We start from the raw sequence: 25,163 nt of genomic DNA on the forward strand, positions 1-25,163 counted from the left end.
TCTGCCCAGCACTTAACTATTCATTTCCGTGACTATGCTTCTTATTTATTTATTTAGTTAGTTAGTTAGTTAGTTATAGCTTCCATGTCCCAATTTACACATTTTTCGTATCTGTTATTCAAACAAACAAAAAAAAATCCAGCGTTAAATTTTGTGCATCTGTGTTTTGTGGACGGAGCTGTTATTCTTAGATTTGTCTCAAAGGTCTGAGCTGGCCAAGAGACAGAAGCCTCGTTAAGCACAATAGTAATTTGAGTGCTGCTCAGAGTTAAGTGGAAACTTTTCTGAGGAGGTATTTCCTAATTGTGACTATAACTTTGCTAATTATATTCTTTTCACATGTGTACAATGCGCAGCTTGTGCTGGCTTTCATAGAGTCTCAAGGTTGGCACCTCTTTGTTTAGAAAGCAAGGACTCTGATTTGCTGTGCTGATAAAAACAGACTTGGAAATCCCCCTGCTACCTCTTCCCCCTCACCCCAGGGTAGGGTAGGTGAGGGGTAGGGGGAGACAGGAACCAATCTTTTTCTTTGATTTAATCAATAAAGTGTGACCTCATGCTGGGCAATGATACTTCCTGTGGTCCTGTGACACACCCATCTCCATCTAGCTCTTATTTCATTCTTAAAACAAAATAATATCACCATGGAAGAACATAGGAAAGAAAATTACTCAAAAGATTTTAGAAATAATCACTTGGCTGTGGATCTGTTCTTAAAGAAGTAGGCAAGAAGCAGCATCTCTCTCTATAAGTTAAGATGAAATAATCACTAAGATATAATTTAACTTCCTTCCAGAGTAAGGGAAATGTACATAATTATGGCATTTTAAGCCTGTAACATAGACTTTGAAATTGGTGGCTAGGTATGGAAGCATGACCTTATCCTGACCCCATAAGTCTTACACATGGTTAACATTAAATGCAGAAAGCTTAGATCATGGAAAATATGGAATGAAATATTTTGAAGGATTTAATAATGAGGACAAAACTTTTATTCCTTGTCAACTACCTCAGTTTCTCCAAAACCAAAGAATAGGTAGTTTTTTTAATGCATAAACTTGCATTTTTCCTAATAAATAATACATAATAAAAACAGATAGTATTATTTTTTTTAAGATTTTATTTATTTGACAGATAGAGATCACAAGTAGGCAGAGAGGCAGGCAGAGAGAGAGGGGGAAGCAGGCTTTCCGTGGAGCAGAGAGCCTGATGTGGGGCTCTATCCCAGGACCCTGGGATCATGACCCAAGCCGAGCGCAGAGGCTTTAACCTACTGAGCCATCCAGGCACCCCTAAAAACAGATATTATTATCCTCAGTTTAGAAGTGAGGGAACTGAGATTCAGAGAGATTTAAAGTAATTTGCTTAAGGCCATCTGGCCAGGATTAAAACTGAAATCTTCTAGATCAAGCTCCCTTTCTACTGTCATATTTTCTCATGGGGCTTATGTGCATTCCACCAAGCCTGAAACTTTCATCAGTTTGAGTCACTGTGTTATCATAATGCCTAGAACAGTGCCCAGCATATGGTAAATGGTCAATAATTGTTTATCGAATGAGTGACTAGATTGAATGCAAAGACTGGATTTTATGTAGCTAAGAGGAAGAGTATTTCAAACATCTGTGACATTACCAGCTTGAACAATAATTTATTAATAATAGCAATACATTGATTCCTTCAGGCTTTTTATTCTCTTCCATTCACCAGCCCCACTTCTGCCCCCTTGTGTGTTGTGATGTGTGAAGTTCAGCCTAGTTTCTCTCATTGTTCTCCAGCTATCTCCAAGTTAACTCTGTATCTCTTGGAGTGATTTATTACGGCTTTTTAAGGAAATGTCCATTACGTCTTGTTTATAAAAAGGACATATACTTTCAGCGTTTTGAGAGAGTGAAAAACAGTGAAGCACACTGATTTGGGAGTCATCAGATCTAGGTTGGAATCTTGTTGCTTCCACTTGGCAGCTGTGTGATTTAGGGGAAATGACCTTAACATCGCTGGCCCTTCTGTTTCCTTCTATAACGACTTTCGTGGAGTGTTTGAGAGGAGAGCCCCTCAGGAGGGCTTGGCACACAGAAAATGATATATGTGTGTAAATGACGCTATCAGCCAATGAAAATATGTCATTTGTTTAGTATACTTTGTGAAGAGTATCATTTATCTAAAATTTGGATTTATTTTTCTTAAACATATAAACCTTTTCCATGTGTATGTTTTCCCACTTAATTTCATGATTTCAGATAGCACCTAACTAAGACCTCTTTTGGTGAATTGCCACATTATTGCTCAAGTGCTTAATCTTCTGCCACTGCAAAATAAATACAGAATTCTTCTGTTAATTCCTTTGGTAAAAGTAACAAAGCCCTGCTTCATTGAGCCCAATATGGACCTTATTCACTATTTAACTGGCCCAGAAGCCCCACTTATGGGCTCCTTCCCAGGACTATGGAGACACAAGTATGGGGAATTATATGGACCAAAAATCCCAATTAGATTCAGGAGCCTCCTGGGCTGTTCAGGTCAACCAACTGGTTTGATCAATCCTGATTTTTAAGCTGAGTTGACATATTGGTTACTGGACATTAACTGAGTCAACATAAGTTAGTGGAAAAACTCAGATGTGTATATCCCTGTCAGTATTTACTATCACTTGTGATACACATTACTGGGTCTCTCTCTCTCTCTCTTTTTTTTTTTTAAGGTTTTATTTGAGAGCGAAAGTGAGAGAGAGAGAGAGAGAGAGCGAGCGCATCAGTAGGAGTAGGGGGAAAGGGAAGCAGATTCTCCCACTGGGCAGGGAGACTGACACAGGGCTCCATTCCAGGACCCTGGGATCATGACCTGAGTTGAAGGCAGATGCTTAACTTAACTGACTGAGCCACCCAGGCGCCCTGTTTGTTTTCTTTCAACTTGGCAGGCATCCTGTAAGCAATTTTAGGCAGCATCTATCTATTCCCAATCCATGTAGGAAGGGAGAGGTTGTATGGTGTTAGAGGATGCAGGGGTGGGGCCGTGAGTCAGGAGAAAGGAGCTGGGATATGTTAATTTACCCGTAATATTGAAGGAGATCACTACCTGGTTACCTCAGTTTTCCCTTCAGTAACATGGAGGTGATAATAACTGCTTTGCCTACTCTATAGAATTGTTGTACAGACCGGATTTTTTTTTAAAGTACTGAACTGAAAATGAATATGGATCAGCATATGTGAAAGTGCTTTGAAACATAAAAGGGGCTTTTGAAATGAAAGGTGGTGTCTGTTAAATTCTTTGTAAAATCAAATGGCACAGAGTTTTAAAATTGGAAAGCAGCTGGGTCCAGCCTCCCAGCGTGCATCAACCAGACTCCCATCCATGTAATTACTACTAGGGAATTCACCACGCCCTGGTGATCACCATTCCCATTGGAAGTCATGGGCACTTGCAGATACCTCACTGGTACTTCTATGGAACCTAAATGGCTTTCTGTGTAATATTCCCACTTGTCTTGGTTTTTCTTTTAATGTTTTGCCAATATAAAGAATGTTTTGATAAGCATTCTGCTATTCTATCTTATTAACTTAATTTTAAGTAATTATAAATTGATATGCTGTTCTAAGAAATCATTTATCATTTATAAGTTATAAGAAATCATTTTCCTCAATAGTAACATTTTGAATAATTATAAATTATAGCATAGGATCACACCAAGAAATGGATATTGGTACAATTTACCAACTTTATTCAGATTTCTCTGGGTCTAAATGCACTTGTATGTATTTAGTTATATGCAATTTCATCACATGTGTAAATTTGTGTAATCACTGTCAAAGTCAAGATATAGAATTATTCCATCATTACAAAGATCCCTCATGCTACCTTTTGATAACTACCCCCACAACCCAGCTGTTTCATTTATAACCAGAGTTTTGTTTTGTGTTTTATCATTTTAGGACATGTGCCATAAACATCTACATTTTTCCCTCTCATTCTCCTGGAGCAGTGCAGGAAATTATCTTCTTAGTTTAAATTTAGACTGAATTTAGAATGAGAAAATATTGCTTGATTCCTCTAATTTAAATATTTCTCATGAGTTGGTTTTATTTATAGTGTAATTTCTTTTTAATGTTGGTATCTAGAACCTGTCATGTGATAGGCATTTTATAAACTTTTGAGGAATGAAAGGATGAATTAGCACAAAAATTCATATTCGATGAGTACCTACTATGTGGCAAGGATTGTTCTAAGTGAACAAACAGAAAAATCCCACCTGATCAAGCTTGCACTTGAGTAAAATGAGTAGAGAAAATGAATGAACTAATAAGCAAATAAATGAATAGATAGATGAGAAAAATATTTTTTTTCCTATAACCAAGGAAATTTGGAATCCCACTTAGAAAGCTATTCCAAAGGGAAGGACCCTTGTAGGTCTTTGGGATAAAGAGGAACATGGAAAATTCAGTGTGATTTCCTAGACTGAGAACCCTTTTAGAGACCTAGGTCAGAGGAGAGCCTTTGACTGTATTTCATATAGGATTCTTCCTCCCAACACCTCCCCATTTAGTTTGGTTTTTATTGGTGGTTAGTATCCTAAGTGCCTGTCTTTATCATGACACTGGAAGGAACGGACAGTCCCCAACCTGCATTTTCTTTCTTTTAAAGATTTATTTATTTGATAGAGAGAGTGCACACCAGTGGAGGGGAGGCAGAGGGAGAGAGAGAGAAAATCTCAAGCGGAGTTCCCACTGAGCATGGAGCCTGATGTGGGGCTCAATGTAAGGAGCCTAAGATCATGACCTGAGCAGAAACCAGAAATCAGCTGCTGTACAGACTGAGACACCTAGGTGCCCCAACCCTGTTTTCTCATAGAAGAGCACTATAGTCACTTTCCTTTGTGTATACGATTATTCTTTTTTTTTCAAGATTTTATTTATTTATTTGACAGAGATCACAAATAGGCAGAGAGGCAGGCAGAGAGAGAGAGGGAAGCAGGCTCCCTGCCGAGTAGAGAGCCCGATGTGGGGCTTGATCCCAGGGCCGTGGGATCATGACCTGAGCCGAAGGCAGAGGCTTTAACCCACTGAGCCACCCAGGCGCCCCTATAAGATTATTCTTTTACTTAAAAAAATATTTAAAACCTCTTGCTACAACATTTCCTAATGCTTCATCTTTGTTACATTTGCTCCTATTTAAAAGGAATTTTATTAAAATAATACTTAGAACATCATTCTATATGTTTGGTTTTATTAATGCTGGTTAATAAGCTTACATTTCAATAACCAAAGCTCAATTATTTAATTTGTGACAGGTGAACTTGATATCTGTGGCTAAAAGGAATTGAAGGCCATGAGATATAGTACTTAAAATCTGTCTGTGTGTGCCTGCTCAGAAGATTTAAACTAGCATAGTAATTTAATAGGCAGATCGACAGGCTGACTGATAAGTTTAATTTAGTATTAAGTACAGAATGAATAGGGTTTTGAGAGCTGGTTAATAGTTACATGATTTAAAGTGCATATTTCAGACTTGTGGTGATTTCTGGTGCTTGTGTTACATAAAGATTTTAACAAAACCTCTATATTTTTAACTCATCTGATGATGTAAGATCCATCTTAATTTACTCAGTATTGTTGCATTTTAGGCATCTTCTCCAGATAGCCTCAAAAGCCTTTGTGTATACTAAGCTATTTTAGGAAGTTTATAGTGAGGTAAGGCAGCAACTTATTCCAAGGCATTATCCTGTTGGCTTCTTTGATCTAGGATCCTTTTTGAGAGAGCTACTCATTAGGTAAGTACCCTTCAAAGGAGAGGCAGGGTGCAGAAAATGATAAAATCAATTTATTCTTTATTTCATGCCAGCATGAGAAAAGACAAATCACATTTTTTAAGAGAGGAATCCTAAGTGCCTGGCAATTTGGACAGGATAAATGAAGCCTGGGAGGGGAGTTTTGAAGGCATCCATTACTTAAAATTAATAAACTCAGTTGCACCATCTTACAAAGATGCTATGGGGATTTAATGAAATTATGCACTTATGAAAAGGTGATTTTTAAGTGGCAAAATGTCATATATGTATGTGCATATGTATGTATGTATGTGAGTGAATATATAATGTTATGTTGCATGTTAATATGTTAGATAAACACATAGTTCACATATACTGATCCTATCTTCAAATTCCAAATTAGCCCTAATGCTTTCAACATTTTGAGGGGAGCTACAACGAAATCCTTTCTGTATCTAATGGTCTGTTTAGAAAAACTTCAACATGTCCAATTTAAAAAATATTAAATACCCTTGGTAATGTGTTGTAGAATGTCCTAATTTGTCTGGTTGTTTCTATTTACCACCTGCTCAGTTTGAAAAGTAAATTGAATCAGCTAGTACACGGATGAAGCTCGTCACAGCTTTTCCAGGTTACCTGCTCTGATTGAGGACAGGTGACAGAGAGAGGGAAAATAAATGTCATAAAGAACTGCTTATCCAACATCAGTTGAGGTTTGTGCTTCAGACAGTCACATAAATGCTTATCACTCAAGATTTCTGTTTCTCTCTTGTAACCCTGAAATTGGTGTGTTAGTGCCTTTAGTGGAAAAGACCTGCTGTCCACAAAGCTTACAGTGCATAAGTAAAACTTAACTGCAACGAAAATAACTTTGGAATAGTGGAGTGGTCTAATTAACTTTAGATGCAAGGAACAGAAAACCTCACATTCCAGAAGCTCAAACAAGTAGCCGTGTAGTCACTGGGGACCTCCGCTTCTCCTGTCTTGATGCTTTGCCTTTCTCAGCATATGGCTTTTACCCTGATGCAAGACTTTTGTCTTAGCTGCAACCATCCTGTCCACATTCAGTCAGCAGAAAGGAGAAGGGAGGAAGGAAGATTCTGTAGCCTTTGAAGACAGCTCCCGAGGTGTGTCAGCAATTCCTGTGCTAGCAAAAAACACCTGTTCTGCTTGCTGTGGAGGGAATTTCCATCCCCTGGTAGGGAGCAACAGGGTGATCATAGTGCTTCCAATGAGGAATTCTAGCCATAATTTCACTAAACAAATGACCTGAAATGTGGATGACACTTAGGAGATGCCGAAATCTACTTTGTGCTTCCCTTGAGAAACTGTGTTTAAATGCAGAAACTTGCCAAAAGCCAAAAATGATTGCTTGGTTTAGGACACAGTCTTCTCTATTAGGACCACATAGAATTTTTCTGTAGTTTTATACCTTGTGTTACTTTTCTTAAAACTCTTTAGTTGTAAAATGTATTAGCCAAGCACAAACATGTTTCACAAATCATTACAGGGAAAAAATTACTGGTTAAATTGCATGTCGGGTAGAATCAAGAGCCCTTCACTCTCCCTGCCTCAAGGAATATATTATCTCTGATTCACATGCCTTCAGAGAATTAAACTAGCCTAGACATAAATACTATTCAGTGCATGCAAGACTTTGGGTGATGGAATTACTATTACGAGTAAACTTTTATTAAGTGCTCATTACTTGTCAGGCAGGGGCACATTGCTGCCACCTCCTGTGAGTTAGGGAATGTTATTGTCCCCACTACATAGATGCAGAAGCTGAGTCCCAGACACCTGGAACTCAAATGCAAGTCTGTTTAACACTATAGTCCATGAACTTTACCACTGAGCACACCGTCTCTGAGTGAAGAACTTAGATGTCATTGTTAAGAATTTTAAGTGTAAGAATTGCAGGACTGGTTTTGATTAAATAGTAGAAGGCAATAGGCAGATGGGTGCTTCTTCTAACTTGCTTCTGGGGTGCAAGACAGCAGGCTGGAATGATGTTCAGAGGGAGGATTGGAAGAGAGCTAGTTGGAAGAGGCCTTTGAAGTCAGCTTCCTTATCTTAAAACAAAATAAGGGACACACTGTCTTCTCACCAAAAACATGCACTATATGTATAGTTTTAATAGTGAAAAATGTCAGTCAAAGGCCCTTGGCCTGGTGGTTTTTAATGGAAATACAAACATTTTCTGAGCTGAAGTGGTGTAATCTTTCAGCTTAAATAATCATAATCAGCAGTTAAATAATCTGAATGCTTGTGAATTGTAGAGCTTAAATAATTCCAGCCACCATACTTTATGTTATCTCCATACTCACAGCAGCTCCATGGGGTCTGGGGAAGGTCAACCATTAAGAACAGGGAAAGAGAAATGTACAGATCTTCCAATCTCATAAAGCATGGCAAGTCAAAGGGGACAGTTGTGTTCCTTCTCGCAATCCAAGAGCAACATCCTGTTGGAGGAATTTTTTAAGTACTTGATCTAATGCTGTGGGTGGTGCTGCCAGGTTTAGCCTCAGGAGGCAATGGATGGGACAGCTACATCACACAAAGAGAGACCAAGGGCCAGACAGTACAGCCAGGGTCATACATCAGATCCTGCAATGAGAATTCTCTGGTCCAGTGAGCAGGGCTCTTGGGACTTGAGTTCACAGCCTGAATCTGCAAGTTATAGCTGAGTGAGCTGAGGCCAGCCCGTCCCACTCTCTCCCATTGTGAACAGAGCTTTGGACTCAGATGACCCCATTAGTGGTCTGATTCTCTAAGCAGTGTGTTTCAGCATGGGGTTAATATTGCCCCCTAGGGGACATTCAGCAAAGTCTGGAGACATTTTTGGTTGTCGCAGTTAAAGGGGAGTTGCTACTGGTGTCTAGTGCATAGAGACCAGAGATGCTGTTAAACATCCTACAGTGATGGATACTACAGGACAGCCTCTATAACATTATAGAATCATCTACCTCCACATGCCAGTAGTGAGCATTGAGAAACCCATAACTAGCCTCCCTTTTTAAAGAATGTGTGTTTAAATTTGGGAAGAGAGAAAAGCTTTATAGGGTCTCATCTCTGATTTAATTTTACTTCTTTTCTTTCTTTTTTTTTTTTTTTTGAAGATTTTTCTTTATTTATTTGACAGACAGAGATCACAAATAGGCAGAGAATCAGGCAGAGAGAGAGAGAGGGAAGCAGGCTCCCCGCTGTGCAGAAAGCCCGATGCGGGACTCGAACCCGGGACCGTGAGATCATGACCCTAGCCAAAGGCAGAGGCTTAACCCACTGAGCCACCCAGGTGCCCTAATTTGACTTATTTTCAAAGGGAACTCATACAGGATATGTTTTCCCCATTCAGGATCATGATCTTTACCTAGAGGGTTTGGTAGCCTGGGGATTTTCTTTTTTGTGTAAATGACTTTGATTTCTTAACTCTGGCTCACTTTCTTGGGACTGTAGACCAGCTCACGATGGAGGTTCATGCCAGTGGAATTGGCACAGGTCTCAGATCCAAATGCCTAGGAGACTGTGGTCCTATAAATATAAATCCTCACTAAGATACAAAAGACCTGATACATCCATGCCAACTGGTCAACAGACCATGCAATCCTTCTAGCTCTGGTGATCATTATTTCTTAACCTGTGGCTGTCTTTTGTCCCCCTGTTTGCCCAACTATAAATTGAAGGTAGGAAACTGGACCTTTTTCAATGGGCTAGTCCTCTAGTCAGCTCTATAAATTGATGCCCCTTTCTCTCCACCTTTGTTTCTCCCTTCTATTTGTTCCCTCCATTACCACATCCCTCTGGGTCGCTAGGTCTTTTGCTAGGGAACACTTCTTGCAATGGTTGTTTAGGGCAAAAAGGAAAGAAGGACACTGCAATGGTGAAAGAATGTATGTCAGAGTAGAGACTAAGGGCATCAGTGGGAAATAGACTGTTGCCCAGATGTCAGTTGCCTGCCAGAACTGTGAAGGGCAGGACTTGGAAGGACTCCCAACTTAAGATTTCTGCCTTCTTGTAGTATCTTCTTGGCATAGGTAAAATGTAGTCCAGATATGATCGGGGAAGCCTCAACCCTAAGATATGGAGGGTGAACAGGTAAATATCAAGATCCTCATCCTCACTGGAAGAGGACATCACAAAGGCTCCAAGTCAGTGAAGACATATAGGGTTATAGGGCAAGGCATTGTATGGAGGTGGGGAAGGCTTTGAATGTTCTGGATCCCTGGAAAGCATTTAATACAAGTGTGTTGAAGGAATGAAGGAATGCTGATGAAAGTTACACTCTGCCTCCTGCTAGCTGCCTCTTCCTCCTCTCCCTCTACCTTGGCCACTCCTGCCTTCTTTTCCACCCAGCCTCCCCTTTCTTTTCCTTTTCCTCTTCCTTCTTTCCTTTACTTCTAACCACCATCCTCTCTCCTCTCCCTTCTTCCCCCTCCCTTTCCTACCCATGTTCTGGTATCCTACAAAATGCTGGGGTTCAAAATATATTCTGGATTTTCTCAGCATAATGGTTACCTTGCTAGATTCTAATTTTGACTGTTAGGGAAGGAGGCAGACCAAGCACCTGGGAAAGAGTGTGTGTGTGTGTGTGTGTGTGTGCACATACATGTGCATACATTTTTTTGGGGAGATAAGGGCCTGGCTCTGGCAATCTTGCCTGGAGAATGAGATTCTGAGAGGAGACTACTCAGTTCACCAGCAGCAAAACAATTGAGAACTCTCGCCTGAAGCCAAGCCGCCAATCAAGTATGGCCAAGGTCTTTGGTTTTCCAGTCACGGCATTTGGGAACCAACAGATTGTGAAAATTGAAGTGCAGTATTTGACTTGATCTTTGGGTTAAGCCAATATCCCTGGGATCTTAATTCGAACCTGTAGAAGGCTGTGGCCAACTTTGAGAATCTGTTATTACTCATACCCTGCACTTTGCTTACTTGGAGAGGATTGCAGAGGGCACTGGAGCTAGTGCCAGCATGCAGTTATGATAAAAGTTAAATTGCTGTCTTTCCATTCTGTTTTGAAATTGGTGTTTGTGTGTTCACTTCATGAGCCCTGAGCTTGGAGCTTCTTTCTCCTCTTGGCTCTATCTCTGGAAGTTTTCTTGGAAAAGTTTCCCTCTGATGCATTTCTAAGACTTCCATCACCTGAGGCCTTATTCTAAGGCAACATGGGGTTGGGTAGTCCAACCTCATGCTCTTTCCTACCTCCTGCCATTGTTTGGGAGGGAAGGCTGTGCCCTGGGAAGTTACCCACCCTGGGGTGCATTTCTAGATTTCCTTTGCAGGCTGACTCCTGATTGGGTTCAAAGCCAATAGGAGGTGCTGGAAATGGGAGGGCGGGAGGAGAAAAAAGCTAGAAAGTTTTCTTCCTGTTCCCTTCTTGCTTTGTGGTCATATCTCTGGAGGTAGGGACTCCTCTTCATGGCTACAGCTCCCTCTCAGCAATGCTCCATCCCCGGCTCCTGCTAGCTGGGATTAACTCATGTTTCCTTTTGCCCCTCAGCCCAAGGCAAGGAAATGGCTCCCCACTGTTGCCAGTTTCTGGGTGCCTCACCATGTCTTGTTTGTTTTATTAACCCTGCTCACCTCTCCTCTGTAGACCTTTCATTGAAGTCTCCTCATTGGACCCATCTGTGGTGAATTCTGTCTTCAGCCAGACCCAGACTGGTACAGTGGGGAAGTCCATGGTGTCATGGTCATATGTGTGAGGTTTGTTAGGATGATTTGAGAAAGTGCTGTTAGAAAATGTTCACATTTCCCATATTAAGTAATTTTGGAAAAAGAAGGAGATTGTTTGATGCTTAAGTCAAAACACTGAAACAAAACTGCCATTCTGTGGTTTTTCTAAAAACACTTGGCTTCCAAATGACCCTTCAATATGAATGATGGCTGCTGCCCCAGCCCCAGAAGGACGTGGGGCTGATGTACCCAGAGTCAGTCTTAGTCTTAGGACTAGTGAAAACAGCCTCTCGCTCCTGCCATGTACAAGGGAAAACAATTCAGGCTTGGGGCCGTTGGCCTGACTGAGGAGGGAAGAGATTCTTGAGATAGAAGGAAAGAGAGCATTCTAGGACGTCCTGGCCAGAGCACAAGTCAGCTGCCTCCAGGCCATGGGTAGCCTCCTTTCAGCTAAGCTCAGAGCATTTGGGGTTTCCATAAGGCTAAAGGCTTTGCAGATTTGAGAAGCAACTGCTCTAAACGTAGCACTCTAGCCTGAGGTACAACTAAGCACTCCTCATGGACTCAGGCATTTGTTCAATCATAGACTCACTCACTCACGAAACAAATCATTATCTTCACATGACCCTCTAAGATAAGTACTGTTATCATCTCCATTTTATATTTGAAGTAACAGAGACACAGAGGGGTTAAGTAACTAGCCCAAGGTCACATAACAGTGGTGATTTTGAACCTCTTAAGGACTGTCACGTCGTCTGGCCACATGCTTGACCACCACACCATACTGTCTCTAGCTTTTGCACAGAGGATAGATTTGGGTGTGGGCATGCTATTTGGGAAGTGGTGCAGTCTTCTAGAGGGAGAGAGCTTGTCTTGGGAATTTGGCAGTGGAGCCCCGGAAGAGAAGTGAAAGATTTCAACAGACCCACAGAAATCTGCATTTACACAATGGAGGTTAGATTGGCTCTGGGAGGGGTGGAGATGCGTGCCCCTGGCTTTTCCTTCTTCCTGCCTCCTCTGTGTTCTGCTCCCCTACCACCTTCATTCCTCCAAGCAAGCATGGGGGCTGTGAGAGGATTTCTGTAGCAACTACAGCTCTAATCTGAGGGTTTGCAACAACCCTATTGACACTGGGATGGATGATTGTTTGCTATAGGGATTGTCCTGTGTTTAGTAGCATCCCTGGCCTTTAACTACTAGATGCCAGGAGCAATCCCCTCCTCCAGTTGGCAGTAAAAAGTGTCTCCAGACATATTGCCAGAGCCCCTTAAAAAGGAAAATCAGCCCTGGTTGAGAAGAGCTGGTCTAGTCATAGCCTGCATTATGTTTCTATTTTCTCACCATGGACCAGCAGCTCAGTCCCTTTCTGGGATACATGGACCTCCAGCCAGTGTGTTAATGGGACCAGTAGCATTGTAACACTGGGCTATCTAGCATGCAGGCTTTCTCCCATCTGGAGGCAGGTGGCACCAGACCAGGTAGATTTAGAAAGTATAGAAAGGAGTTCTTTCCACATTCAACAGTGTCATCTAACAGTCTTTATTTATTTTTTAAAAGATTTTATTTATTTATTTGACAGAGAGAGAGTGAGAGAGAGAGCACAAGCACAACAGGGGGAGTGGCAACTCCCGCTGAGCAGGAAGCCCAATGTGGGGCTCAATCCCAGAACCCTAGGATCATGACCCGAGCCAAAGGCAGACACTTAACCAGCTGAGGCACCCAAGTGCCCCTTCATCTAGCAGTCTTTTGTGGGGTAGACTAGAAACTTGGTCACTATTCAGAGTCATTTTCTTTTCTTTGGGGACATAGGCTCTTGAGTTCAATGCAACTGATTTCAATGTGATCCACTCTCCTGTATGGGCGTCCTTTGCATCTTGTGTTCTAGAACAGCAGTTTTCTAAACTTCCCCAAAGCTTTCCTATGCAGACTTTCATTTCTTCAGAAAGTCTTCCAGTGAAGAATATACTGACGTCAGATAAGCTTCTCATTTGGAAAGATGAATTTACCAAATGCCTATGTTTAAAGGAGAGAAGAATTTTAAAGAGTTTTGGCCAGTTAGAAATTCCTTACTGGGGTGCTTGGGTGGCTAAGTGGGTTAAAAGCCTCTGCCTTTGGCTCAGGTCATGATCCCAGAGTCCTCGATCAAGCCCTGCATCAGGCTCTCTGCTCAGTGGGGAGCCTGCTTCCGCCTCTCTCTCTGCCTGCCTCTCTGCCTACTTATGATCTCTGTCTGTCAAATAAATAAATAAAATCTTAAAAAAAAAAAAGACAAAAATTCCTTACTAAGTTATATTTTTAAAATAAGGTACCTTGAGAACCTTGCCTTTAACGTGGGATCCATGCAGGTACCTGAACAAACACTCAAATGAGATAGGACTGTAAGTTTGGTATAATGAGTGGTACTTTCCCTTCCTTCAAAAGCAAGGGGCACCTCCATGAAACAGAGAAGAATATCCTTAAGAATCCTCTCTTTCTTAACTGGTGGCCCAATGCATTTAGATAAAATACTGCTAAACTTTTTTTTTTTTTTAAGGTCAATTATATTCAAAAGCACAATGAACCCCCATATACGCTTTACCTAACCCCAGTAATTATTCAGTCATTGCAATCCTGTTTCCTTTCTATCTGGCAGTTCCCCATGACTATTCCGGTATTTTTTTTTTTTTAAAGAAGATTTTATTTATTTGACAGAGAGAGAGAGAGATCACAAGTAGGCAGAGAGGTAGGCAGAGAGATGTAGGGAAAGAAGGATCCCCCCTGAGCAGAGAGCCCGATGCGGGGCTCGATCCCAGGACCTTGGGATCATGACCTGAGCCAAAGGCAGCGGTTTTAACCCACTGAGCCACCCAGGCGCCCCTATCCCGGTATTTTTTGAAGCAAATCCCAGACATTATATTATTTCATCCATAAATATTTCAATATAAACTTTCTTTTTTTCAGATAAACATTTTTGACACCAAATTACAAGTACTTTACGGTGGAGGAAAATTGTAATGAAGGCCTTTCCCCATAAAGTTGAAATTCCCTGGGATCCAAATGTGAGAGGCTTAAATTTTAATTTGTTTTAATGTTGCTATAAAACAGCAATGTGGACTACGTAGTGGTATTATACAGGGAAATCAGAAGGATTTACACCACTTGACACATTCCTTAATCGATTTTCAGCTCTATTCTCCCTGACTAATGCATAAGTCTTAGTGTTCCCAGAGCTGACATGTTGGGTGGAGTATTTGTTATCTCTTAGCAGTTATTGACATTTCTACACATAACTGGAAGGGAAAGACTTTTCTTGATTGCGTCTTTTTCCAACTTCTTTACTGAAAGGTAACTTTCCAGGATTTTAAAGAAATAATAACTTCCATAGTGTGAACATGAACATGATTGGTCACATCTTTTACACCTAAGGGTTCTTGGGTCTTGACTAATGGTAGCTTTTCTGTAGGGAATAAAATTAAAATTAAGCTTTCTTTGTAATGAGGTTAAACTCCGGAGTCTCTGGTGAGTCCTGAAGATAACTATTCAGATTCTTGCACTGTTTGTGTTAATGATCACATCTGCTTGTTCCCGGAAGCCCCCATATCACTGGGACAAAAATTTAACTTCTGCAGAATTATTTTAGAGTCTTTGTTCATTAATTATAGTTGACCCTTGAATAACACAGTTTGAACTGGATTTTTTATATATAAATACAGTATGGTACTATAAATGGTACTATATTTTCTCTTATGATTTTTTAAGTAACATTTTCTTTTCTCTAGCATACTTTATTGAGAGAATATAGCATATAATACATAAAACAGAAAATATGCATTAATTGACTGTTTATGTTGTCAGAAAGGCTTCCAGTCAACAGTGAGCTAATAGTTGTTAAGTTTTGGGGGAGTCAAAAGTGGCACATGGATTTTTGACTCTTCAGGGAGTTGGTGCTTTAGCCCCTATGATGTTCAAGCACCAACCGTCATTCAACCATCATTTATTGACCAATAACTATAGACCTCCCACTGTGCTAGATGCTGATCCAGTCATGACTCAGACCTAGTCCCTGATTTCCAGGAGCTTAGCTTAGTCTTGATGTTTTGACCGGTGGAATATCTATTGTACATCCAACCTTGGTGATTCGAGGGAGCAGTGAGATAGCTTCTGTATCCAAATATCCTCTGTGCCCTTCTCTCCCTCTACTAGGTAACAATGTGACATCATTATGTTGAGCCAGATTTTTGTCTTGGGCTTGGCACTCACATCTGGTTGCTCTAGGGGGGAATGACTCAAGGAGTCATGACAGCTGGGCCAGGGATTTGGCAGCATTCTAATGCTGGCTGCAATAGAAGGCAGGGAGAAAATGTGTTCCAAAAGGGTGGAGAAATGTGAAAGCTAGGGTCCCACATGAAAACAGACTTTATGTCCACTACATTTTGGTTGACAGACTTTATGTCCATTACATTTTGTTGACTTTGAGCCAAGCAAGACCAAGTGGTGACAACAAGTGTTGTCATGGAAACAAACTGTTTAATATCATCTAGCCTGTTATCTCTTCTGGTGGTGCGCCCTGACTCCTCTGTATCATCTCTGGGAAGGGGTCCTTTAGCATCTGCCCAGCATCAAAAGATGATGAGGAATGCATTAGCATAAGGGCCAAGCACCTGGACTTTGAAGGGTCAGATGACTTAGGTTTGATCTTGCCCCCTACCACTCACTCTGCTTGCACTGTGACCTTGATCAAATATAGAGATGATATTGCCTTCCTTATGGGGTTTCTCTGATGGTTAAATGGGTTAATACCTATACAACTGTTATACTACTTAGTAAGTCTTAATAAATCTACATGAGTGTTCTAAGGAAACTCATTCTCTTTTCAGAGAACTCTTTCTTAAAATGTTTGTCTTTGTTCCACTGTAATAACTTTCTTTTTCATTTTATCCTCTTGCTCTTGGTTCTTTTACATTTTGCTTTTTGAGGCCACTTAGGTATTTAATCCATCTTTATAGTCTTTGAGTATTTAAAGCTATTCTCCTGTCTTCTCTCTCATACCTTTATTTTTTTTAAAAGATTTTATTCATCTATTTGACAGAGAAAGAGAGATCACAAGTAGGAAGAGAGGGGGGGGAAGCAGGCTCCCCACTGAGCAGAGAGCCCAATGCAGGCCTTGATCCCAGGACCCTGGGATCATGACCTGAGCCGAAGGCAAAGGCTTAACCCACTGAGCCACCCAGGCGCCCCTTGTAACAGCTTTAGAGGGCCCTCACTATTCTAATCCATCTTTTTTGGGTATTCTTTATATATATATATATATGCCTTCCACAATTAGTCACTGGACATTATCTATGGGCTGGGCACTGAGTCTGGCCCTAGTGACATGGTCCTTGCCTGGGAGAACTCACATACTAATGAGGAAGATGGAAAGATGGAGTAAGTACTCTGATAAGGAAGGTCCTGGGGGTATTGGGACATCTAATCCAGATTGGGAGGAAGCATGGGGATTGGGAGGAACAGTGCACACAAGACCTAAGGGATCCAGAAGGGGGAAGGGAGGAGTGTTTCATAGGGGACTCACAATCAAATACAATATTCAAATGACCAATAAAAACAACTCAATAGTTGAACATATTGGATTCTGTTCCAAAGCAGCTCTGGGAGATTCTCTTGGAAGTGCTCATTTATATGGGGGGAAGGGGTTCAAAATTATCACTCCCATAAGGATGCAATGATAGCATATCTTCCACCACAACATCCTCAACTCCTAGCCTTATCCTTGCCTCAAAACAAATAGCGTCCTTCCATCAGGGATATAGAGCCCCCCCTTCCCTTTATTCTCACCTTCTTCTTAACATGTGGCCATTGAAAGTTCGTTACTAACCTAAGTCATTTTTTTCAAGCTACCATTAGAGATGCTGTGTCCACAGTGTGTTGTCATATGGTTTACCTTCATACTGGTCAGCTGTAATTGGATATGAAATTTTTAGCCTTGCCCTTCCTTGATGATGGTATTAGTAATAATTTATATATTTATAATAAGACAGGATTTTAAAAAATAAAATACACAATGAAAGAAACTCCCAGAATTGGTCTGGAATTTTTCAGGGAGATATTGAGTTTAAAAAATATTTAAAACACCAGCTTGGAGTGTAGCTTTTAATGCAACTAAAAGTGTATACATGAAAATTTGTGGCAGCAAACTTGAACCACTTTCCATTGCATAACTAATGTTTTATTATTTTATTTTTTTTAATTTATTTGACAGACAGATTACAAGTAGGCAGAGAGGCAGGCAGAGAGAGAGAGGGGGAAGCAGTTTCCCCACCGAGCAGAGAGCCCGATGCGGGACTCGATCCCGGGACTCCAGGATCATGACCCGAGCCGAAGGCAGAGGCTTTAACCCACTGAGCCACCCAGGCGCCCCTATTATTTTAATTTTTGAAACAATATGATTTTACCAAAAGAACATAAAACCTTAGGAAAAAAAAAGTTTACTTCTGCCAAGGCTGACCTCAGCCAAAATGGGCCTCTGCCCCTTAGCAGCTATCTCTGAAAACATGCTTTCTTTAAGTTTTATTAACTGAGGAAATAATGATGATCAAAATGATGGAATGGGATGGTGTTTTTATTGAGCATCAGCCAGTGAAGGACCAGGAAAGCTTCGGCCTCTGACGTCAAAGTCCAAAGAACAAGGGCTCTCCAAAATCATCTGAGAGGGAAGGCAGGCAGGCTTCTGTTGCCAAGATTGCTTTTTTCCTTTTTTTGTAGGCTGACTGAATTATGCCCTTGTCTCCTGAAACCCTCTTAGCATCATTCCCCTGGGCCTCAGTGGCACCCAGAGCAGAACTAATCACCTACAGGTTCCAGGGTTCTTAAATCCAGCCAACAAACTGAAAAAGATGCATGAACATCTGCTGGATTCCAGCGTCTTAGACACAGGTTATATTATGGCCATCTTGCCCTATGAGCAGGAGCAACGCCTGCCTGTTGGAGATGCAGAGCTTGACTCTGCACATGTGTTTGTGCATGGCCTCCACACACAACTCATGTGCTTCCTGATAAGCCCTAAAGGTGTAGAGTTTACTTCATTTAAAGGTTTAGGAGCTAGTAAATTAATCTTTAGTATGTAGAAATGCACCCATGATCGGTAAGGCAGGGGAGAAGGAGGTATGTTATCATCATACCAAATGAATACAGAAGATTATCTGTGCTAAATGACCAAAAATTCTATAAGTGCTTGATATTTTAACAGTATAACAGATTGAATTATATTATATTATTATTATTCAACATAATAGTAGTAAGTCATATTTGTATAAGACTTTGTAATTATAAAAATGCTTTCTCTTATATAACATTTTCAAGTGATTGGTAGCAATGATGTTACATCCCTCTTATATCTGAAAAATCAAGAATAAATAATTTTTTAAAGAGAGCTCTTTTTTAAAAAATAGAAATTAAATGTGCATATTATGACAAATGTTGGCTAACAGAAAAAAGAAATAATTTGCTCAAGGAAAAGCCTTGACATTTTGAATTATCTTTTTTTCCTAGTCTTTCCTAGTCCTATGCATGAATTTACATGTCATGATTGTACAGTTATTATTTTTTCTCTTGATATTTTTCATTTACATGGAGTAATGCTTTTTGTTCAATTATTATAAAATAAATGTTTTTTAATTGATAATGGATAGAACAGTGTGTGTACAGTCATTGTGGTGAAGGGAATCCTTATAGTTTGGTTTGGAACTCAGGGATAGGATTTGACCGTTCAAATTAAACCCTTAAACACTTATTGCCAGGGCCTATCTAGGCACTGTGTGTGGCATGGGGTGGGGGGTTGTCGCTGATAAATGTTTCTGAAAACAATCAAGATCTGTAGAAGGTATTTTCAGTGAGATTACACTTTAGTTGGAAAGCAGAGAGGAAGGAAGGAAGGGGAGAGGGAAGGAGAGAAGGAAGAAGGAAGGATGGATGAAAAAGGCAAGGAGGAAAGAGAATGGAAGGAAGGGAAGAAGGAAGGAACTGAGGGAGGTAGGGAGGGAGATAAAGAAGGAGAAGAAACAACACTAAAAACCAAGAAACCATAAACATCTACTGAATTTTCAGTATTCAGAATATAGAAATCACTCAAGACAATGAAAGGAAAATATCAAAGGACTATATAAAATCAAAATTTGAGGAATTTTACCAAGATTATCCATGTTTCAATGATGAATAATCTTTTTAGCTTTCTTAGATTCTTCCTGTACAAAATTCTTCGAACATCTTGAATGCCAGGTCTCTATAAAATTCTCATGAGAAAGCAAACTTGAGTTAATTGCCATTGAAGAGGAACTATTGGTAATGTGTTATGAGATCCATAAAAAGAAAATGCGTGGACTATTTATTTCCAAAACCCCTAAGCTGTGTGAAAGGCTCTTTCATACCATATACAAAAATTAACTCAAAATGGATCACGTATCTAAATGTAAGAGTTAAAACTGTAACATTTCCTACAATAAAACATAGGTATAAATCTTTGTGACCTTTTGTTAGACAAAGCCTTTTTAAATATGACACCAAAACTACAAGCAACTAAAAAAGGAATAGATAAATTGGACTTCGTCAAAATGAAAAACTATTGTGCTTCAGAGAACACCATCAAGAAAAGACAATCTGCAAAATGGGAGAAAATATTTGCTATCATATCTCATAAGGGACTTGTATATACAGAATATATAAAGAACTTGTACAACTTAATAAAAATTCAAATAACCCAATCAGAAAAAAGCAAGGGATTTGAATAGACATATCTCCAAAGAAGATAAACAAATTGTCATTAAATGAATGAAAAGAAGCTCAACATCATTAAACTTAGGGAAATATAAATCAAAACTTCAGTGAGCTATCATTTCATACTCACAAGGATAACTAATGTAACAGACAATAACAAGTGTTGCTGAGGATGTGGAGAACCTGAAAGCCTCACACATTGCTGATGGGATTGTAGAGTGGTACAGCCACTTTGGAAAACAGTTTGGTAATTCCTTCAAATGTTAAACACACAGTTTCCATATGACAGACATCCATATTCCACTCCGAGGTAAATACCCAGAAGAAATGAAAACATACATCTATTAAAAAATTGTATATTATTATCCATAGCTACCTTATGCATAATATGATAAAAGTGGAAACAACCCAAATGGGTGGATTGTTGATGAATGGATCCACAAAATGAGGTATATCCATAGATGGGATGATATTTGACAATAAAAATAAATGAAGTACTGATGGATGCTACAACATGGAAGAGCCTCGAAGACATCATCCTAAATAAAACAAGTTAGTCACAAAAGATTGCATATTGTATGATCCAGTCTATATGCAAATAGGCAAATACACAGAGGTAGAAATTAGTTTCATAGTAGCCCAAGGTTAGGAGAAGAGATGAAAGGTGACTGGTAATGGTACGCATTTTGGTTGGGAATAATGAAAATTTTCTAAGATTTGACTGTGATAGTTTCACAACTGAATATACAGAAACCCTTTTAACTATACACTTTAAATGAGTGAACTGTATGATATGTGAATTATATTTATAAAGCTATTAAAAATGGGGGACTCTGCACAGTACTGTGAAATCTACAAAGACACAGAAGTTATGGCCCATGTCCATATTTATTTACAATATTTATTTACAATCTGTCTGAAGACAAAATATATATAGAATGATTGGAAATATCAGATTACAGGTTCAAAATCATTTTTTAGCTCAGCATCCAGGGAATGTCTACATAGTGAATGCCCTTGTATTGTAATGTAATTCATCTGAATTCAACCAATTTATATTTATTTTGAATCTTAGAGTTAGTACCTGACCCAGTGCTAGGAACTGAAAGTTGGGAGAGAAGATGGCATAATTGTGTCATTATGTTATAACCGAGACAAAGGACTTTTTCAGTGGTTCCACAGAAGTGAGAGAGCAATTCATTTAGCCTGTGAGGTGAGAAGAACTCTGATGGTGATATTTAAACGAGGTCTTAAAGATTGAATAGGAGTTCCCTGGGTGAAAGAGTGAAGATGTCTTAGGGAAGTGGGTAAAGGAACTAAGTAAGGACTTATATAGATAGGCCTGGTGATGATGGTGATAATGCTCTTGGTAGTGATGATGGATGATGATGATGATGACCGTGATTATTGGGGTGGTGATGACCCAGTGGTAATGGTCATGGTGTTGGTGACAGTAGTGGTGAAGACAATGATGGTGATTATGATGGTACCAATGATGACGACGATGGTGATGGTGGTGGTTTTGGAGGTTATGGTTTTGCAAAGACTGAGTTTGAGGAGCTTCTGAGGCTTCTAAGTGATATGCTTCCAGGAGTCTGCAGCCATAGGCCTTGAGCTGTGCATGGTCGCCAGTAACACTTATCAGTGGCCACTGCCTTACTTTTTGACCAAATATTATCTTTCAGCCAGGTTTGTAGGAACTGTGTTTGGCCAAGAAAAGAGGAAACAACTTAGCAGCTGATGAATTGCTGCACTTGGACCTGAAATGTCATTGGCCTATACTTCTGCAATCAGTGACCACTCAAGACAGTGATTTTATTGGAGGCTTGCTGCAAGCCTAAGTTCTGAATCTCACCATGAATCCTCTCATGAGCTCTTTGGGTTAAAATATTAAGTTGAACCAGATGAAATTGCCATATTTATAGGTTAAGAATGGTTGCATCTCAGCAGTTTCATCTGGATTAAGCTATACAATGGCTATGCTAATTTACATCTCCTCCCTCCCTTCACTAATTGTATGGGATGGGCATGAGGGGTCAAAAAAATATACATGTTACTCTGCTGTAATGACAGTCTTTGGGCCATTGACCATGTGCTTGTGTGTTTACAGGATAAGTGCTATAGACTAGTGTCCAGTACAGGAGCCATGAACCTTATGTGGCTATTGAGCATTTGAAATGTGACTGGGTCCAACTGAGGTGTGCTTTGAGTATAAAATAGATACCTGATTTCAAAAACACATTTGTGTGAAAAAAAAAGTATATAAACTATCTCTAATACATTTTATATTGATTATATATTCAAGTAATAATATTTTAGATATATTGGCTTAAATAAAAATATTAATATTAATTTCACTTATATTTTCTTACATATTAAATGTGGCTATTAGAAAATTTTGCTTATATTATATTTCTATTTGACTGCACTGCTACAGACAGAAAGTTCTTTTTGGAGCAGTTTTTTTTGGCAGATTCAGGAAGAAGACAATTCCGAGTGGCTTTTAGAAATTGCCCTTGAATATTCTGAGCCCAAATCTACTTTGGTTTCCTCAAAAAAGGGAAGGAAAACCAATCTTGTCTCTAAAATCTACATTTTGAAAATTGCATTATGAACATATATTTCCTCTCAAATATACAAAATAAATTCTAGAGGCTCATCGTTTTCCCATGTACTTAGATTATTTTCTTTGCTTTCACTTTTTGTTCTCTGTGTTCTTCCTGTCATCACATTATCGAAATATTGAGGGCCTGGCATTGAGCAAGTAGAGATATTCAAGATACATAAATGCCTCACTTATTTGGTACTAAGTTTATCTGAATCACTTGGGAATTGGCTAAGTGTATAAGCATTCGGATTTCTCCAAAATTGAGACCATGCCATGCAATGTGGGATTAGTGGGGAGAAAAGTGTGTCAGTCTTTTGGCGCTGACAATTTGAACTGTCAGGGTCAGGGCCCTGTGGTCTCCTTTTGCTCCCCTAATCCTGACTAAGAAGGTAATTTAAGTAGAATCCTGGGGTGCTAAATTAAGGAGGCTCTAATGGGAAAATGGGAAGTGGAGGGTTTAAAGGACACCCATTAATGTGCTCACTTCAAGATGTACTCTCGTCAGTGCTTCTTAGGAAGGCACATGCTCGCCAGTAATGTCTTTTCTTTTTGGAACACAACCAAGGGCAAGTATGGATATTTTTAAACATAATATTTTGGAACCCAAGGGAAGCCAAACTATCACAGACAGTGATAAAACTATGATTTAGTAATTGTGTTGTGTGATCCTGCAGCATGTGGTGGGGCCGCTAGAAAGGGAAATGTGACAAGTTTGGGCAGCAGATATTATGCATCTCAGGTTGCCATATAATCCTTCCTTAAATAGGCCCAGGCAAATGTGCAGGTGCCCAGAAATCCTCTTTTCTACGTAGCCACATCTTCTAAGCCAAAGAGAAATCAGGGGTAGGTAACAGCTGCAGTTGTACTTGCCTGCTCCAACAGAATACTCCCAAATTGAATAATTCGTTTTTTCACATAAGGTAAGTTTGGAGGAGGAGAAAGGATAGGGTATTTTTACTATTGCCATCTTATCTTAACCTTTGACGTGGTCAGCTTTTGTCTTCATGTTGTAAACTTGCTGCTGTTGCTCCAGCCATCACATCTGTGTTCCAGCAGAAGGAAGGGTACATGCCAAACAACTTCACCTGTGTGAAGGGACATGGCGTTCCAAGGACCTTTGCCTCTGTCAGTAGCTTTGAGGTGGGCACACAACTTCTCTCATATTCTTCAGAAGAAGCTAGAATGTAGAGCCCGTAGATGGTGCCACTCTGACAAATGAAGATATAGTCTATGTAAATAGCTCCTAGTTGAGTTCCTGGCACATATTATAAATTAAAAAATGGACCTTGAAACAGCCTCACCTTCATAGTTAAAAAGCCAGACCAAGCAACACTACAATTCTATCTCTGACAAATAGTTGTTACTTGGATTAGAGCAGTGTCAAACACTTACTGAGCATGTCCTTTAAACATATGTGGCTTACAGAACACAGGTACAGAGCTCAGTGCTTTCCATCTTACTTACTCCTTGTACAACTTGATGAAGAAGATATTCTTTCCAGGTTACAGAGAAGGAAACTGAAGGTCGAAGAGGCTAAGTAAACTTGCCTAAACCATACAGCTATCATGGAGGAGGGCTGGGATGCTAACCTTTGCCTTCTGCCTGTGTCTTTATAATCTCAAAGCTCTCCTCTAAGTAGAAGGCTCTTAGTGGGTAGTTGGTTTAATTTAATTTCTATTAATTTGCTAATCCAGCTAAAACTAAAGGTCTTGGCATGAACAGCAAAAAGGAACCCCCCCTCCAAAATAAAATAAAGGAAAAAAAAGGGTAACTTTGGAGTACTTGAAATAGGTCCCTATATCATGGGGTGTTAATGACCTAAATGATGCTAAGTTCTGAATTCCCTCAGACATAGATTTTTTTTCACCGGTTCTCCGTTTTGAGGGATTTACCGTGATTCCACATAGTAATGGTTTGTTTGGGGTTATCTAGGGGCATTCTTAGTCCATTCGGTGCTGGGTGCTCTCAGAGGAGTGAGAAGGAGCTGTGTACATGGCTTGGGGTGCCACCAGGCCCTGCCAGAGTGGCCTGTGGCTGCCATGACATCCGGTAGCATGGAAGAAGGGGGTACATCAGAATCACCTCCAAGGAATGGAGGTTCCCCAAGAATGATGGATCTGCCTTTGATGTCTAGCAGCTTCCAAATAGCACAGAAATGATACAGATACATGCCAAAAGGGGGAAAAACAACTTTTGATCTAGTTAGAACTAATTAAACGTTCAGTGCGCATGAAAGAAACTTGAGTGCTAGCCAATTGTTTGCCATGGATGGATTTTGTCAAAGAGCATAGTTGAAAATAATGTAACTGAAGTAAACCCCTTCCTGGCGTTCTACTTGGGGGGAATGAATTTTTTGGTCTTTGCTTCTAAAAT

The 25,163-nt window shown here is 40.0% G+C and overlaps 1 protein-coding gene across 10 annotated transcripts in view; it reads left to right on the plus strand.

Moving 5' to 3' along the window:
- ERC2 (ELKS/RAB6-interacting/CAST family member 2) overlaps nt 1-25,163 on the plus strand; it is a 916,980-nt gene that overhangs the window by 564,006 nt on the left and 327,811 nt on the right. The window lies entirely within an intron of this gene.

This window comes from Neovison vison, chromosome 6, assembly GCF_020171115.1.
Source record: "Neovison vison isolate M4711 chromosome 6, ASM_NN_V1, whole genome shotgun sequence".
In the NCBI taxonomy this organism is placed as follows: domain Eukaryota; kingdom Metazoa; phylum Chordata; class Mammalia; order Carnivora; family Mustelidae; genus Neogale; species Neogale vison.